A 17,675-nucleotide genomic window follows, 5' to 3' on the forward strand; every position below is an offset into this window, starting at 1 on the left:
ATCAAGTGCCTCCCCACCTCTTAGGTCCTTAGAAGTAACAGATGAAGGAGGGTTGGGGAAGAGACTGAAAGCCTTGTCCGCCTGCCAGCGCTTCCTTTTGTTGAAAGGCCCACCTTCTTTATATATGAAGGCCCCCTCACCTAGCTTCTTCGCCTAAAAGCAGCGCGGGGCAGCGCGGGGCAGCGCGGGTTTAGCAAAGCGCCCCAGTCTCTAGCTCCCTTTCTACCCCTCGCGGCGGGGGCGGGGGAGCGTGGAAGCCGGACCCCGAGGAGAGGGAACCCCGCACGCGCTCCGGGCCAGCGGGCGGAGCAAAATCTCGCCCGGCGCAGGACGCACCCACTTGGCCGGTCAGCCGGGGCGGGCTCGCCGGCGGCCTGGAGGAAGTGCGGGGCGACAGCCGGGACGCTTAAGGAAGTTACAGAAAATGAGGAAGCGCCGCGCACAGGGCGGCTGAGAGAGACGCGGAGGAGAGAGGCGTCGCGGCGCTGCGCCCCAGCTGCCTCCGAGGACGCGCCCACCCTGCCGCGCCTTTGCAGCTGCTGGAGCCCCGGAGCCCGCCGGGTTTTAGGGGTGGGGGTGGGGGCGCGCCTCGCCGGCCCCGCCCTCGCCTCACCTGGGACAGGTAGGTGTGGCTGCGCGCGCGCTCCGTCTCCACGCCTCGCAAGGACGCGGGGACGGGCCCACTTTCCCGCGTCGTGGGACTTTCGGAGACGCGCGGTTTATTGCATGTTTTGGTTGGGCAAAAGGGGGGCTTTGGCGAACGAGGGGTAAGATGCTGTTGTGTTCGTCCCTTTACCCCCTTTTTGAAGTGCACACCAGGCAGGTGCACTCAGGGCCGCAGATCTTTTAAAAATCGGAGGTAAAAGGTGCCAAAACCATTTGAATAAAAATTGGGAGGTTCTGCTACTTTTCCCCTAAACCAGCTGACTTCCAGGGTTCAGCCACCGTACAGGGAGAGATACATTTGGACCTGGGCCGGGGGTGGGGGTTGGGGTGGAGACATGGACGCGCAGACGTACGGCTGAGCGGACTGTGACCGCGGGACGGCGACTCATCAGGTACCTCCATGAAGTGCAGAAAGTGCAGAAGTGGGACAAGTTTTCTGGGAAACACAAAGCTGGAATCAGGCAGAGCAAATGAAATTTGATCTTAGAAAGAAATTTTTTTTCGTTGGACCATTTATACGAAACTGCTGGAAAATTCCACTGCCTAGAAGTTACTCAGTGTAGATATGTTCATATGCCTTCTTAGGTTACATATGTACATTTTTTTTTTTTAACTCCAGTAAGAGCGAGCTGTTGCATAAGAAAAACCTGAACATTTCTAAACCACTACGCTAATATTTAGCTTGATTGCTGTTTCCGATACCTAGTCCTTGTAAAGTAACTTAACTTAGCCAGTGAGTGATTTAGAGAGCAGAAACGTTTTATGTAGTAAAATCTAAGTTTGTGATAAATGGCAATATGGCAACATGACTTCAAAAACTTAAATCCGTCTAAATCATTATATAAAAATGCAATTCATTATTTTGTGTGTTTGTTTAAATTTTCAAGAACCAGAAGGACAAGCATTGGAGAAGTAGAGTTTGACTCTTTTTGTGTCACAAACAGAATTCCAGGTTATTTCATGAGTTTTGTATGACTCTCCAAAGATTTCTTTGAACTCCAGTAACACTGTTAATAGGAAGAGCATTTCTTCTCTTTTTAACCCTCAAAATATTTCAGTGTGTGGTTAAAAGAGTTGGAGATGTGCCATATCTAAATCATCATGTGTTCAAAAAAAAAAAAAAAAGCAAAAAGTCAACCATAGCATGCCTGTGAATTCCTGCAAGAGATCAAATTGATCCATCGGTTTTGGGTTTGTTTGTTTCAGTAAGAACAAATTCAATGCTATTACACAAACAGCACTGCTTGAAAATTAAATATGTTGATGATTCCCTCTCCCCCCAAAAAAGTCTAAATAGTGCATGCATGGATATATTTGTATTTGAGCTAAAGATTTAAATACTTGTAAAGTCTGAGATGTTTTAAGTGAGAAATCTTTTCAGTTGTAATTTCTTTTTGGATCATTTTATTCTATCCACATCATAATTTTGTTTCGATGTATTTAGAGAAATTTTGCAATAAAGTAGAAATTAAATTGTTTTATTCTTTGTATTTGGAGTGCTTTGATATAACAAATTTTATAGAAAGTCTTAATAATTAGAATGCTTTTAATGTTTCAAGCAATGATAAAAATGAGGTGTATACTCTGAGTCTTTACCTTTGCCGAGAAATGAAATAGGAAGAAATATTATTTTATACCTAGATTTGCACTTTGGAAGTTACTCACCTTGGTCTTATTTAGGCCCATAGTTAATATCCTAAATGCAGATCTGATTTCTCTGTTTTTTAAAGCAGGGGCGTCTTAATAGAACTTTACCTGTGCCCATTATCATTTTGAATCTCATGATTTTTCAGAATTTAGAATTGAAATCCAACTTAAATTTCAGGATTTAGAATTTAAACTTAGAATCTAAATTTCAGACTTGAGAAAGACATTTCTCAGAATTTAGAAAGGTGTGCATCCATACAAACACCATATGTTATCCACCCTGCCAACACCCTTTGCTTCCACACATCAATGTATCTGCACTAATAATAAGAAAATTTTTACTAGGTGGAATAAGTAAAGACTATAAATAACTATGCCAGTTTAGGTCAGTGTCACTAAATGAAGTTCCTTAAAATTTAGAAAAAAGACTTGTTTCAGAGCTCTTTGGAGCTGTGCCTCAGGGATTTTGGATCTGCATTATACTCCATTGACCTGTTTGCATTTGAAAAGAACCAAATTGCATTTATATTGCCCAATAATTTACATTTTCCAGAAATTAGGTGAGTAGTTCCCCCTTTTATAGAGAGTCTGAAATATGGCAAGATTTCACTGAGTTTTTAATCATGTAGATCAAAATATAAGTTTAAATAAGCATATCCAATTTTAGTGAGTGATAAACTATTACCACTGTGTCTGTTTCTTTTTTTTATATCAACATTTATAATATTTTAAACTTTAAATGTATAGTGTGTCCAAATTAATTGCAAATTTAAAATATATTCACTCTAATCCATGTTCAGTAAATCTAGGTATCAGGCAATTGATTATGAAAAATATAAGAATAGTTAGTTGAATCAGAACATTATAGCATCAATAGAAATAATAAAAAAATGAAAAAAAAACCAAAACAGCATAAATTATTGGCTGTTTACTACATGTAAGAAACTACACCAAATGCTTTAGAAGGAACATCTCATTTCATGCACACATCAACGTGACTAAATGGAGGCTGTGTATTTTTCATTTTGAGAATGAGGAAACCAACATGCCTGTGATTTCATGGCTAGCAAGTAGAGTATGTGACTCCATGCTGTCTTCATGATTATCATATTTCAATGAGGATAGGCTTCTCTTTTTCAGTTTTTACAGTCTCCTCTTCAGGAATAGGAAGCCTATAACTGTTTATTGTACAAATAAATCTGAAAGTCTCTTTCCATGAGTCCACATCTTGGCTCTCTCCTAACCCAGACAGCCTGAGACCAGCCAGGGACAAACCTGTAGTCTGACAAATTCAGATTTATTGACTTATTGCTACGAGAGAGATTACACATCAGAGGATCTGTGGAACATCTCCAGCAAACAAAGGAAAAGATTGAGTTATTGTAGGATTTGAGGGAAGAGTGAAGTTTAGGTAAAATTTAAATGAAGCAAGGTTTTGATAGACTCAAGGCAAAGGAGGCTATATGTAAAGGGTTTAAAAACAGGTTTGAACTGTCAAGTGGATCTGGTCCTCTTTCCATGGAAACTTCATAGTTAAGATAGATACTGAGTATTGTGTCCAGAGACATAAGATCTGTAGCTGTTCACCTGGGTTGGAAATTGAGGCTGCAACCCTGGGTCAAAGTGACTTAAATCCTCCAGGAAGAGCGTGTTTCATCCTTATTGATATAGTTTCAATCAGCAGAGTTTCTGACAGTCTGTGATTTTAGAGTAAGAGAGCAGTAGTTACTTAAAGAAGGGGTGATAATGACCTTTTATGGTGGCAGTATGTCCTTGGAAGAAATATTTTTTCCTGTTAACTTTGCAGCTAAGTTTATCCGTGCTTCTTATCTATGTCTAATGAAAGGCAGGGCAGATTTTTACAATCCAAGATAATTTTTACCTTCTCAGCTTTCACTGTGTAGATTTTTTTACTTTCCAACCATCCCTTAACTCACCTCCTCCACCCTGGTTTTGCAAGTTTTTATCATTTTCCTCCACTTCTGGGTTGGTTTAGCTGTAACTGGGTGGAGAAAAATGTTGGGGAAGAATTTCTAAAAATGTCTACATACTGAGCTTTTTTTTTTTTCCTACTAAAACAATTAAAAGCAAAATGTGCAGTACTAAAGAGTGGAGTCAAATTGCCTGGTTTAACTTCTCTCTTCTCATCTGAATTTGTTCTTTTTCACTTGGGAAAAAAGTTTTTTAACTGAGGAATTATGGGGAAATGTTTTTAAAAACCTAGGCTAATTGAATTTTTGTGTGTGTGAAATTTAACACATATACATAGCAGTGATAACTTTCAAAGTACGATTTAACCAGTAGTTAGCAAATTTCAAAGAATGTTATTGTTACAGTTCCACAATTTCAGTTATTTCCTTATTATAAAATATAACATATATACAGAAAGGTGATAACTCTCAAAATACAATTTAACAAGTGGTTATATAGGTAATTTCAAAAAATGTTATGGGTTACAGTTCCAGAGTTTCTGTTCTTTCCTTATTGTGAAATATAAGATATATACAGAAAGGTGCTAACTTTCAATCAAATATACTGCTTACCAAAGACATAGCCACCATGTCCTTAATTTAACGAGTAGCTATAGAGCAAATTTCAAAGAATATTATAAGTTACAGGGCCATCTTTTTGGTTATTTCCTTCTAGCTATTCTAATACCCTAGCATCTAAAACAATATTTCTATAAAGATTCAGTATTCATAGTCCTTTATTAAATCCTATCTTGTCTGTTGCTACCCGTCCTCTCATTTAATCACTAGCTAATTGGATTTTAAAGGAAAGTTCATTCATTTTGATATATTATCAGGGAAATTTTCTTATAATTTTGCTTATAATTTTGTCTAACAATTGTTAGCTTGTACCAATTTAATTGTTTAACATTTTGCCTTTTAAGAGTCAAATATGTAGGTTTTTGCCCTATGTATTTTGAAAAGTTGTTTGAATTGGACTCTTAAATATAATCAAATTTAGCCAAAGCCACCGAAAGTGAAAGAAGAATATTTCGTTTCTATTATAGTAGGTTTAACAAAGAAAAATGACTCTCTCGATACTTTTAATTCTCAGAAACTATGTAGTTATTTTTGGAGGATGGCCAAAGACTGACGGCTGGGGAAGCACAGTGAAGAGACTTTAGTGTAGGTGGTAACTCAATTACTAAGGACATGGTGGCTGTTCATCTGGTAAGGAGTATATTTGATTGTCTGCTCTGGTAGAAGAACAAAGTATCCAGTTCTGATACAGGTGTCCTGGCTTGCGCAGCTGGAGAAGGCAAGATCATTCACTATTATACTCAGGGAATCCTGAAGGGACCGTGGGTTTGGGAAGGATCTTGAGCCTCTAGATTGATTTGCTGAGCGTGAGATGCTTTGCTCTGAGCTGGGAGTAAGCAGGAAGCCAGCAGTTTCTACAAGGAGAATTACCATTTACTGGGGTGAGAGTGTAGAAGGAATCATTGGGTCAAGGGCAGAGTTTCTGGGAAATCCAAAATTTAAATATTAATTATCTGTTTATCCTCTGCATGGCATTAAAAAGCATTGGAGTATCTAACACGTGACCTTCTACTTACCCCCTCCATCTATTTTTCTTAATTGATAAACCCCCATTCGGCCTTGGTCATTCTGATAAATTATTAAATCTATCAGTTCCTGTTGAGGTGCCATGGGAATGTTTTGACTTAACCAGCATTACTTTTTCTCTTCTTTTAATTTAAATTTATAAGAAGTTCCTCCCTTCACTTCCTCTCATCCTCTAGTAGTGCTCCCCAAAAGTAATCTTTTAATTTTGTGAACTATTTCTTTTAGACTTTGCCTCCTTGTTTCCTTACAATATACTTATCAGGAATTTTTTTAAGTCTCAGTTTTAGATGATGTCTGCCACTATTCTTCAAAAGAACACAACCCAGGCACTGCTCATAATTCCCTGGCTATGGAATCCTTTTGTTCTCAGAGCATTTGTGCTCCAGGAAGCCTTTGGGGTAAAGTGTGAATTCTTGCTACGCGTTTTGTAAGATCCATAGAGTTTGCTTGGGTCGAGGCAGAAAGTTATGATTATTTTCATCATAAATGCCAAAAATCATTTGATTATTTGGTTGATACAGTGCCTCCGGGGCACACATTTACTGAATATTTTTTTAAGATGCTGGTTGAAAGGGTTCTGAGGTCCCTTGTGCTCAAATTCCCACTCTTTTCTTTATAAATTACACTTGGCATCTTTGTAAATGGTGCAATCACAGAGGACGTTGTTGTGATACATATCTCAGATCATGCAAGCAGTGCCCTTGGCACAGGATCTGGTATGTGGTTAGAACTGACATAACTGTCAGAGCCTCTCCCAGGTGGGGTGGCCCTGGGAATCCACCTCCGCAGTCTTGGATAGAAGTCAGTAATAAATATTCCCAAAGAGATTACAGATGAATAAATGCAATTTCTGAAGTTGGTTTCTCTGACCTCCAAAATGGGAGAACTTTCTGTCATTTTCTTTCTGAAGAGTTTTTGATTGCATAACAGGTGCTCAAATGCACGTCCACTAGTAAAGAATTCAGATACTGCAAGCAACGCAAAAGCCCTGCTTGACTATCTTGCTCAATCCCAGCCTCACCCCCACTGTGGAGAGCAGTGTAGTGTATTTTCTTTCAGTTTTTCATCCTGTGCATCCACATGTATGTACAGATATGTTTGTATCTTCAGAAGATATAATTCTCTGTGTGTGTCTTTTAAATACCGATATTATTTGGCAGCTTTCTTTTATCACCAGTATGTTGATGGAGGGACTTTCCATATCAGTGATCCTTGTATTTCATTCCACAGGGTGAAAAATATGATAGTTTATCAATAGACATTTAGATTTTTTCCTAATTTTTAATGTTATAAAAAATGCGGCGATTGTACTTTTTTCTTTTCATTCTTTCCCTCTCTTTGGCCATTTGTGCTGTGTTTATAAACCAGTAGATTAATCTTTATCTCAAGAAAGGTCTTCCGTCATGCCCATCCGTCTATTCTTTCAATCCCTTGAGTTTTTATTTCAGCAAGCAGATGGTTGATTTCCAAGGAATGTTGTTAATTCTGTATTTTATCAATGATACATTTGACTCGTGTCTTTTAGTACTAGTTTCAGTGTGAACCTTCTCTCCTCACCTTTGGACTTGGTTCATGTGTTCGCTCATTTGGCGCCTTTTCTTTGTGGGGTCAGTGTTCCTGATATGTTTGGTCTTTCTAGGTTGTATGTTCTCCTCTTTGGTTTTGAGAAGCCCTAGGACTTTGTCTTTTAAGGCTGTGTGTATTGCTTGCCCCTCTGGCAGCTGGTGCCCTGTGAAACTGAAGTACTAGAAGAGCTCATGCGCTGGGCAGTGTGTGGGGTGCAGGGGCTCCCTGTTTTCTGTGGATGTAGCCATGCCCTGCCTTTGCAAAGCAACTAACTGCACTGTTCCTCCTCGGGAACAGTCATCAATCTGTCCCTGGGGGATGGTGAAAGGTGTGGAGTGGGAGAGAGCTCGTTTGCCTGACTGCTCCCCTTCACCCCCCACTGCCGTCTCCAGTACAGATCTCTGCCACTTCCCAGGCGACCCACCCTTGGATCTTCTCACACCTTTGCAGCAGCCTTCTGCTGCCTGTGGTTTGGGCTGTGGTTTCCTTCTTCAGTTTGATCCTATCTCGTTTTGTGCCTTTCAAGAATAGTGATCGTTTTCAGGCCACTGATAGTACGCTCCCTGGCGTGGTTATGGATTCATCTTCAGTGGTATTGTTTTTAATGTTGTTTCTTTCATTTCTCTGCATTTACGGCTACCACATGTGCTTGAAGCGGAAGTCCACTACTTCCTTTTTTTTTTTTAAATTTAACAAAACCAATCAGCTGATGGTCATGGCTGGGTAAAGGAAGTGACAGTGAGAAGGAAGAAGAAACTTGCTAGAGAAGAGGTGGATCACAGAGCTTGGTGTATTGTCCCCCAAATCACTGCGGGCTTCCTTGGTTTTCACTGTTACTTTTGGAGCTGCGCCGTCAGGACTGTAGCTTACACAGAAGTATGTCTATGATGAGAGCTACGTTTTGAAGTCCAAACTGATGATTAGGAAATTAAGAGTCAAAACTCATAAATTTCTTAGAAGCATACCTAAATGCACATAGGATTTTAGAGGTGGAAAAAATTTTAGAGACCTTCTAATTCATCCTGCTGAGAAGAAGTGAGGTCTGGAAAGGTTAAGCCATTTGTCCAACCCCTAAGTGGTGTTGCTGGGATTCAAACCCCCAAGCCTAGGTGTTTCTTAATCCAGAACCAGAAAGCTTATCCAATGCTCTAAAAGGGAGAAAAAGATGATCTGCTTTTGTGCCAAGGGGGTGGGAAGTCTTAAAGTCCTATCAATGGAGGCAAAAAATCTGGAAAAGATAGAGGGATGGCATAGGGTCAGTTTTAGACCTTTTCTCAGTAGTTGTAGGAAACTTATTATGTTTATGATTTACTTACTTTCTCAACACAGTTTTTTACAATCTTTATGATAATAACAAGTTTCCTATAACTACGGGAAAAGGTCTAAAATTGTGTTGAGAAAGTAAGCAAATTCTGAAAGAATTAGACTGAAGATTTATAAATCAATGAGTGATTAATATGAGAACATTGGATGCTAATTTTTACATCTTCCCTCAAGAAAGATTAAGCTTCCTTCCACATTTACCATCCAAAGTGAACTAGAGCAACATAGAAAACTAGTTTAAAAGGATGCACCAGGCCACATGTAACAAGCCCAGTTGTCATGTTCATCAGACCTTGTGTACCTGTGGTTGTCATCACACAGAGCAGAGCTGCTATTTTCTGCACTGCTGCCACCAGTGCAGTGGAGGAGGAAATGCAAGGTGTGCTGAAAATCTTGGAATAGAGGGAGGGCACAAAAGAATTTTTTTTTTTTTTTTTTTGGCTTTTATAAAGTGGGTTTATTTGGTTACACAGTTACAGTCTTAAGGCCGTGGAGTGTCCAAGGTGAGGCATCAACAATAGGGTACCTTCACTGGAGAAAGGCCATTGACATCTAGAAAACTTCTATTAGCTGGGAAGGCACATGGTTGGTGTCTGCTTGCTCACAGGTTGTATTTCAAAGTGGCATTCTCCAGAATATCTCTGTGTCAGCTTCTCAGGGCAAACTCTGGGCTAGTACCTCCAAAGCATCAACAAAACTCTGCTTTCAGCGGCCATCTCCAAAATGTCTCTGTAAGTTGCAGCAGCAGCAAGCTCCTTCTGTCTGAGTGTCTTACACAGGACTCTAGTAGACTAATCAAGGCCAATGCCAAATGGGTGGGGCCACGCCTCCATGGAAATTATCTAATCAGAGTTATCACTTACAGTTAGGTGGGTCACATCTCCATGGAAACAACCTAATCCAAAGGTTACAACTTAATCAACACTAATAAGATATTTTTAAACCCAATTCCATTTGATTTTGGAAGTATTTATGATGCTGATGGGATTTTAGTGATTCATTGAAAGAAAGGCAGTTGACAACTGAGGAGAAAAGATACATTCTAGAAATAATATAGAAAAGTGAACACACAAGACAGGGATGATTTCCGTAAGGAGTCACTGTTGTCTGCAAAGGTATCTGTGCAAGGTGTTCCTTCTAGCTTATTTCTTCTAAGAAAACTCTGGAAGGAGTGTTGGTGTTCATTAATTAAGGAAAGGTTAAGTAAAATATGGCCATCTCTGGAGATCAAGATAGAGGAACATCTAAGTCATCTTAAGTGACCCTCGTGTAAAGATGGTCATTGTGTATGTAAACACCAATCAAAATCAAGCAAATTAAAACAGTTAAGATACAGTTGCCCCCCACTCCACCCCCAGATTGGCAAAACTTAAAAAAAAAAATTATGATAAGACTCAGGGAAAAAATGAAAAATAAGAGTAATAAGGAGGGGCACAGTCCACAAGATCTTAAGGCAAAGCTATAATGGAGAGTGGAACAACACGCCCAAATTACACATGGAAAATTGGTGTAGTATAAAGGTGGCATTTCAAATCAGTCAGAAAGGGGGATTTTAATTAATTTAAATTTAATTTATCTGATGTTCTTAGAAAAAAACTGGCTAATCACTTGGGGAAAAAATAAAGCTTTATCTTTTATACCAAAATAAATTCCTGATTAAACAAAGAATAAAAATACAGCAGTGAAATCCTAACAGTACTAACAGAAAATTTTGGTGAGTTTTTCAATAATTGTAGAGTGAAGAAGGCCTTTTCACACATGCTACTGAAGATAATAGAATGATAAATAAGATTTTCTAAAAAAATTTTAAGTCCCTGTACAAATGAAAATATGTGTGTAAATAAGTAAAAACAAACTGTGGGATATATTTATTTTTATGCCCATGGTAAAGGTCCAGTAGCCTTAATGTGCAGTGAATTCTTTCAAGGCAATAAGGGAAACGAAACAAAACAAAACAAAACACCACAGTACAATAGAGAGGTCAGTCAAAGGGGAGATAAGCAATTAAAAATGCAAATGAGCCAATAAGTGCAAAAATATGCTCTGCCTCTCTGTAATCTGACACTCATTTAAGGGTTTGCTATGAGGTGGGATGAGGGAAAAAGTCACTCCCATGCATGGGTTCTGACAGGGCCCATTGGCACTATCTTCCAAATTATAAAATACACATAGCCTGTGACTCAACAATTTCACTTTTAGGAAATTATTGCACATATACATTGACAAAAGTTGGATAATGCATATGCATACAGTAATTCCTTGCAACATTTTATTTTGTAATAGCAAAAAAAAAAAAAAAAAAAGAGGAAAAAAGAAAGCTCAGTGCCCAACAGTAGGGGACTGATTAAATAAACTTTGGTGTATCCATACATTGGACCCCTAGACAGTCTTTTAAAAAATGTGAAATTTTGTTCACCCAAAGAGATAGCTGTCCGAAGCTATATTGAATGAAAAAGCAACATATAATTTATCGTTATATTTTTAGTAAAACACATGCACTTACATGATGATGTACACTTGTGTGTGTGTGTGTGTGTGTGTGTGTGTGTGTGTATGTGTGTCTGGCTCCATAGATATCAAACTAGGAATAGCAGTTATCTGAGAAGGGGAGTAGAATTGTTTTAGAGAAAGGTGAAATTCACAGTTTTACTCTGCAGACTTCTGTATTGTTTGCAGGTTTTACAGTGATCATGCCTGTGTGCTTTTTTTTTTTTTTTTTTTTAATTTAGAAAAATAACAAGAAAGTTTGCTTGGGGGGAGAAAAACAGTGGGATGAGGCCAGGAAAAGAACTGCATTTAGAAACACAGTGACATGACTGCTGTGACCATTCTGTCTTTAAATGAATTACGGGTGGAGAGGTTTTAAGTGGTTGCCCAAAGTTGTGCAGTGGTGGTTCTCCAACACAACCATACCCTGCCTTCAGGATGCTTTTCCTGACTACTGATGCCCACGTCTCCCTCCTAAGATGCTGATCTGTGCTGTCCTGCAGCTTGCCTTTGAAATTATTTTAAAGCCCCTCTCACCTCATCCCACCCCCACCAAGTGCAGCAGCCAAGATAGAGAACTACTGCAATTTTAGAACTAGTCAGTAGGATTTCATAACATGCAAGCACATCTTTTAAATCTTTTAAGGTTAATAAAGTTTCCACCAATTTGTTATGTATTGATCTTCTGAGCATAGTGACAGCTTTGTGTGCCTTTTGTTGTCAGTGCTCTGGATGGGTGAGAGTGGTTCCTTCCCATCAGATCTCTGTGAGTGTATGTGTGTTTGTGTATGTGTGTGTGGAAGACAGAGCAAGAACAGGTGTTTTTATGTTGTGACTACTCCCTTCCACAGTTGCTGGTATTTAGAAGATCTGTAGGTCTGTGAAAGTCTAGGAGCAAGGCTGTTAAATGAGAAAGTCCCTGCCTTCCCAGCACACTGTGGACTGGTAGGAGATGAACACACACCAGATAATTCTCAGAAAAAGAAGACGTGTGCTGGTGTGATAGAAAAATCTCCCATTAAATGTTCTCCACGAGATCATTTGAATTGCTTCCATCGTGAGATTTTTAGCATTATTCTAAGTTTATTGTACTTTTCTCCCAATCAGCCCAACTTGTTGTTGTCTACTTGATTTCCATGAAATGTTTTCTATTTATTTTCTCATAAGAAGGATATAAAGAACTGAGCTCCTGGTTAAGAGCTCCGGTCGTGGTTTCTTGACGGCCTGTGGCTTAGCTTCCTTGCCTCGTGGCTGCAACAGCTGCAGACTGGCAGGGTTGCCCAAGTTGTGGGCCATTTTACGAAGGTCTGCTGCTGTTACTTCCCGCCTCTGCTGGCTGCATCCATTCATGGACACCCTCAGGAACACTGTCACACTCACACCAGAAAGCCTGGAGGGCTTATTGCATCAAATTATGTATTTCCACTTTATAATAAAATGTGTAGGACCGCAGTTTTGACCTGTGAATATCCATTTCCAAGAAATGGCTTAGTTTTTTAAATTACTCTCTGGGAGGCAGTGTGGTTAGCAGAAACAGACCATCACACAGGCCTGGGGTCCATCATTTGCTTGAAACTACTTAGGCTCTGCTACCTCATCTGCAAAATGAGGATAAAAATACAGGCCTCTAGGGTTTTTGTTGTGCGCAGTGATACACGATGCAAAGCACCAAGCAGACTGGCTTGCAAATTAGCATTTGCAAAATGCTAATGGTTGGGGGCCAGAAATCAAGGATAAATCATTTCTGGTTATCTGGGTGTGTCTTTTAGGAGCAAAATAATTTTAGTGACTTTATTGGAGGGTTATAGGAACTCTTGGACTCTTGCCTAACAGTGTTGCTTGACTTCAGAAGCAAGCCTATATCCCAAAGCTATGTTGGGAATAGCTGCTGGGACTAGGCAGGGCTCAGGGAATGAGTTTCCATCCATCTCTTGTCGCCCGTCATCGGACCAGGGCACTGACATACCCCCGCAGTGGGTCATGGCCAATTTCTTGGTCTGGAGCTCTGGAACACTTCATAACATTTTGGCCCTTGTAACCCACTATCTAATGGGTAGGTTTTGTCTCCTCTGCCTGATTGCAGCAGCTGGAGCTGTGCAACAGACTTTTTGTATCCTCTGCTTTTCCAGCATGGAACCTTCTTTGCACATTGTAAACACTTTTAAAGTTCCCTTCTAATATTTTCATATGCCAGATTTGATTTAAATACAGTGAACAAGATATTTAGAGAAAAGGCATCCCTCCTTAATAAAAAGAAAACCTAAAAGCCTGCAAGTTTGGCACTAGTAGGAGAAACTTCTGGAAGGGAGGGGATGTCTGGGCCACACAGACTCTCTCTCTGAGGATGAATTTGTAAGATTGCCTTCGCTGATCTGCAGGCCCCACCTTGCAGGGCTCAGGGCAGGCAACTCTTGTTGCTTCCCTCTGACACAGTGGCTCATGCATGGACAAAAAGGTGGGCAAAAGGCTTTTCCCTGTTTCCTTGCCAAGGATCTAGAACTGTGCTGTTCAATTCAAAGCCGCATGTAGCTACTTACATAGCAACTACTTAAAATTAAAAAAAAGAAAAATCAGTTCTCAGTCACACTATAGCCACATGTGGCCAATGGCTCTGAATTGGAAGGTCAAGAACAAACATGCCCCTCCTCACAGCCAGGCTGTTGTGCAGCGCTAGTCTAGAAGTCCATGTGCACATGTCATTTTCTACAGGGCCCCTGTGCCTCTTCCCTCTGGGAGCTAAGGAAGGAGACAAGCTTTCACCAGCCTCCTAACTGTCTCAGCTCTTACCGCGTCTTGGTGTGGTAAGTACATCCTGACACTCCCCACTTTCCCACGTGTTGGCCCCAGGTGGCTCTCCATTTCTTAATGGGTGTCTGACTCTAGGAGTTGACAGCCCATACTGAGAATACCTGCACCCTTGAGCTGAGATCCCAAGCCTTGTCTGTGCGATCTGGCATGGTCCTTTAATTCTCAGCATAGCAAGGCTCTCACAACACTGCACAATACCCTCCCCCCATTATAACCCGGCTTAGTTACGGTACTGCTGATGAGTCACATAAGGAACTGAAATTTTCCGCAGCAGATGTCCCCTGAGTGGGGACCCATCCTTGGAGAAAATAACTGAATAATGCATCCTTGTGCAAAACACAGTAGATTCAATGTAGTGTCTGAAAGAATGAACTACCTGTTTGTTCAAGAGGATTCCAAGATCATGGAGAAAACCTGAGTTGTGCTTATACATTACTCGACATTTGAAATGCAGCCTCATTTCCTCATTTCCGAGGTTTTGGTCATCGTGAAAGGAAGGTTTGGAGAGAGAACGTGTTCCTCATTAAGGTGAAATGAAGGAAATCAAATGCTGATCGAGTGACCATGCTCTATACTTCCAAATACGAGAAAACAATAGTTTTATTTCTGGAAATGTGTACCATTTGCTCATGTAAAGACTCTAAGAGGGATTAGAGGTACTTCCCTTGGACTTCCTGGCAGGTGTGTCCTGTGGGAGGTGGAACCTGCAAAGCCTTTGATGGATCTAAGTGAAAGATGTCACTATTGCATGTGGTGGGAACTTGGGGGAGTTCAAGGGTGCACTACCACCTTCTGTGGCTTGAGCTCTGCCTTATTCTGGGCTGCCGGGCGAGAGATGTGCACATTTGGTTGGCCTGGCTCTGGAATTCCTTGCTGCTTAATTTGGGTAGAGATAAAATACCACAAGCCAAGTCGTTTTGAAGGGTTCATGGATTACAGAACTTTCTTTCATGATTCAGCCTGACATCTGGAAGTGTAGTAATGCATGTGCTCTTCCTAAAGTTAACTACCCAGCCTCCTACCAGCAGACAAACATTTACGCTCTGCTCACAATACAGGGCACAACCCAGGTTCTTTGACCTGCGTTATTGTGTTAAAAAATTTAATAGCTACAGATTAATGGGGGTAAATTTATTTAACTAAAAATATTTTCCTGAATGGTGTCTTTCATATTACTTCTTTATGAAAGTTCAGAAAATTCCATGTAAAACTTCAAATTATTTGCATTCTTCTCTCAGTTTGGTAGCCCATGTTGCAATTCACTTCAATGTTCAGCTCTATTTGGATCAGGTTTGAACCCAAGAATTTTTAAGATAAAATCAGTAATTCTAGAGAAATGATTATACTGGCTGCAGTCTAGAATTACCTGGAAAGTTTTGTTTAACAAACAAATAACTTATTACTGTAGTAACATATAACACAAAATTTCCCATTTTAACCACTTTCAAGTAGACAATTAACTGGTATTAATTGCAGTCACAATATTGTGTTCCCATCACCAACAGCCATTACCCCAACTTTTTCATCACCTCAAACAAATTCTGTACCCATTAAGCAATATGTTCATTTCCCCTTCCTTCCCCCCAAATAATCTATGTCTCTATGAATTTCCCTATTCTAGGTATTTCATATAAGTGAGATCATACAATATCTGTCTTTTTGTGTCTGGCTTATTTCATGCAACACATTGATTGTCTACCAGATTCATTCATGTTGTTGCATGAATCAGGACTTCATTCCTTTTTACAGCTGAATAATATTCTATTATGTGTCCCACATTTTGTTTATCCATTCCTGGGTTGATGGACACTTGGATTGCCTCCATCCTTTGGCAATTGTAAATAATGCCACCATGAACACTGCTGAACAGGTATCTGTTCAAGTCCCTGCTTTCAATCTTTTGGGGTATATATTGGGAAGTGGGGTTGCTGGTTCATATGGTATTCTGTGTTCAGCTTTCTGAGGGAATGCTAAACTGATTTCCATAGTGACTTGGAGAGCTTTAAATAACTAACGATGCCTGGTCCCAACCCCGAGACATTCTGAATACATTTGTCTGTGCTGGGACCCTACATCAGTACTTTAAAAAATCATCCCAGGTATTTCTAATAACCTGCAGCCAGGGTTGAGAATCACTCTTCCAGTCTAGCACTTTGCTTTACTTTGCTGTTAATTGAACTTAATGATGAAAGCGATAGCTCAGATTTCCTGTGCATAAAAAACAGCTTTGACTCTGACTCAGTATCTTTGTGGTGGGCTCAGGAGTTCGCTTTTTAGCCTTCAGCTGGTGTGATTTTGAAGCAGGTGTTTGGTAGCCATGACCACCCTGCTGCTTTCTGGTTCTTGATAGAGGCATGAGAACTTTCCTAACTTCCACAATCATTTTGGTCTAAATCCTCAAATTTCTTGGGTTCTATACTCACTGCTTTTTGTCTTTAGATTGGACATGTTCTTCACCTCTGAAACCCATGTGAGCTTTGTTCCTCTGTCTTCTGGCTTTGATTGTTGCTGAGAAGTCAAAGGCTCAGTAATTTACTTTTCCTTTATAGGGTCCTGGGTAATAAACTCTTGTCATCCTGGATACAAGCCCTCTTTCATTTATGGACATTTACTTTGATTATAACTCTAAACATTCCTTCCACTCCTTTAAATCTCTACTTCAGAGACATCAGTTTCGCATAGTTTGGACCTCTTTTGTCTTTCTGGTATTTTTATGTTGAATGCTTTGAACTCTTTGTTATGTTCCATTTCATTTTGCTCAATTTCCATTTCATTTTTCTCAGGTTACTCAATAATATCCCCTGCATTCTGTTCTCTTTTGTTAACGTCTGTTCTCTTTTTGTGGTTTGAAACAACAGCCATCATTTCTTTTCTGATTTTTTTTTCCTGAGCTCTGTCAGCTTATACTTGATGCCTTTTCTTGCCTCTCCATGTCTTCCCCTAACTTGTTACCTCTGGATTGAGCTATTGCTTTAAAAGAGTGATTATTCTGTTAATAATAATCATGACGATTCCATGGTTATACATATGGTCCTAATTTCATCAGTCCCCTATTGCAATTTTCTGGTGAATGTTCTTCATCTGCCATTTGTTTCTCTTATAGCTTCCCTCCTTTTATTCTTTTTAGTGTAATTATATAGACATTGTAGGTTCCTCGTCTTTGAAATGAACCGTGTTAGAGAGGAGCCCTGAATGTGCTCTAGTGAAACAGAATATTTTCCTCATTCTCAGTAATGCTTGTGTGTGTGTCTGTGAGAGAGAGAGAGTGTGTGTGTGTGTGTGTGTGTGAGAGAGAGAGAGAGAGAATAGATTTGTTTAGTATTTATTTCTTGCCAGTGAGACTGCTAATCATTCAGAATCTCTGCTCTACCCTCCTAAAAACAGTGGTTTTGCCATGTCTGTGGAGAGCCCCAGGCCCCACAGGCTTTGTCTGAGATCTGCAGGAGCCCAGGCCTTCTCTGGTGGGCTTCCCTGAGGGTCCTCATGCTCCCAGGGGGCACTTTGCTGCCTTGGGCTTGGCTGGCCCCAGCCAGGGTGGTCTTTCTGGATTAGTGTTGTCTGCTAGTTCAATTGTACCTCTCTTTCCTGTTCTCCTTGCTGCAG

At 40.2% G+C, this 17,675-nt stretch overlaps 1 protein-coding gene across 2 annotated transcripts in view; it reads left to right on the plus strand.

Annotated features, from left to right (window-relative positions):
- The first annotated feature begins 435 nt into the window (after window positions 1-435).
- Window positions 436-17,675, plus strand: part of SYK (spleen associated tyrosine kinase) — a 102,802-nt gene continuing 85,562 nt past the window's right edge. The window contains exon 1 of one of the 2 annotated variants that reach the window (XM_037798261.1): window positions 436-622. The gene's annotated coding sequence lies outside the window, so the exon portion shown is untranslated. The remainder of the gene's footprint in view (window positions 623-17,675) is intronic. The other variant, XM_037798257.1, reaches the window with a different exon arrangement.

Source organism: Choloepus didactylus, chromosome 10 (assembly GCF_015220235.1).
Source record: "Choloepus didactylus isolate mChoDid1 chromosome 10, mChoDid1.pri, whole genome shotgun sequence".
Classification (NCBI taxonomy): Eukaryota; Metazoa; Chordata; class Mammalia; order Pilosa; family Megalonychidae; genus Choloepus; species Choloepus didactylus.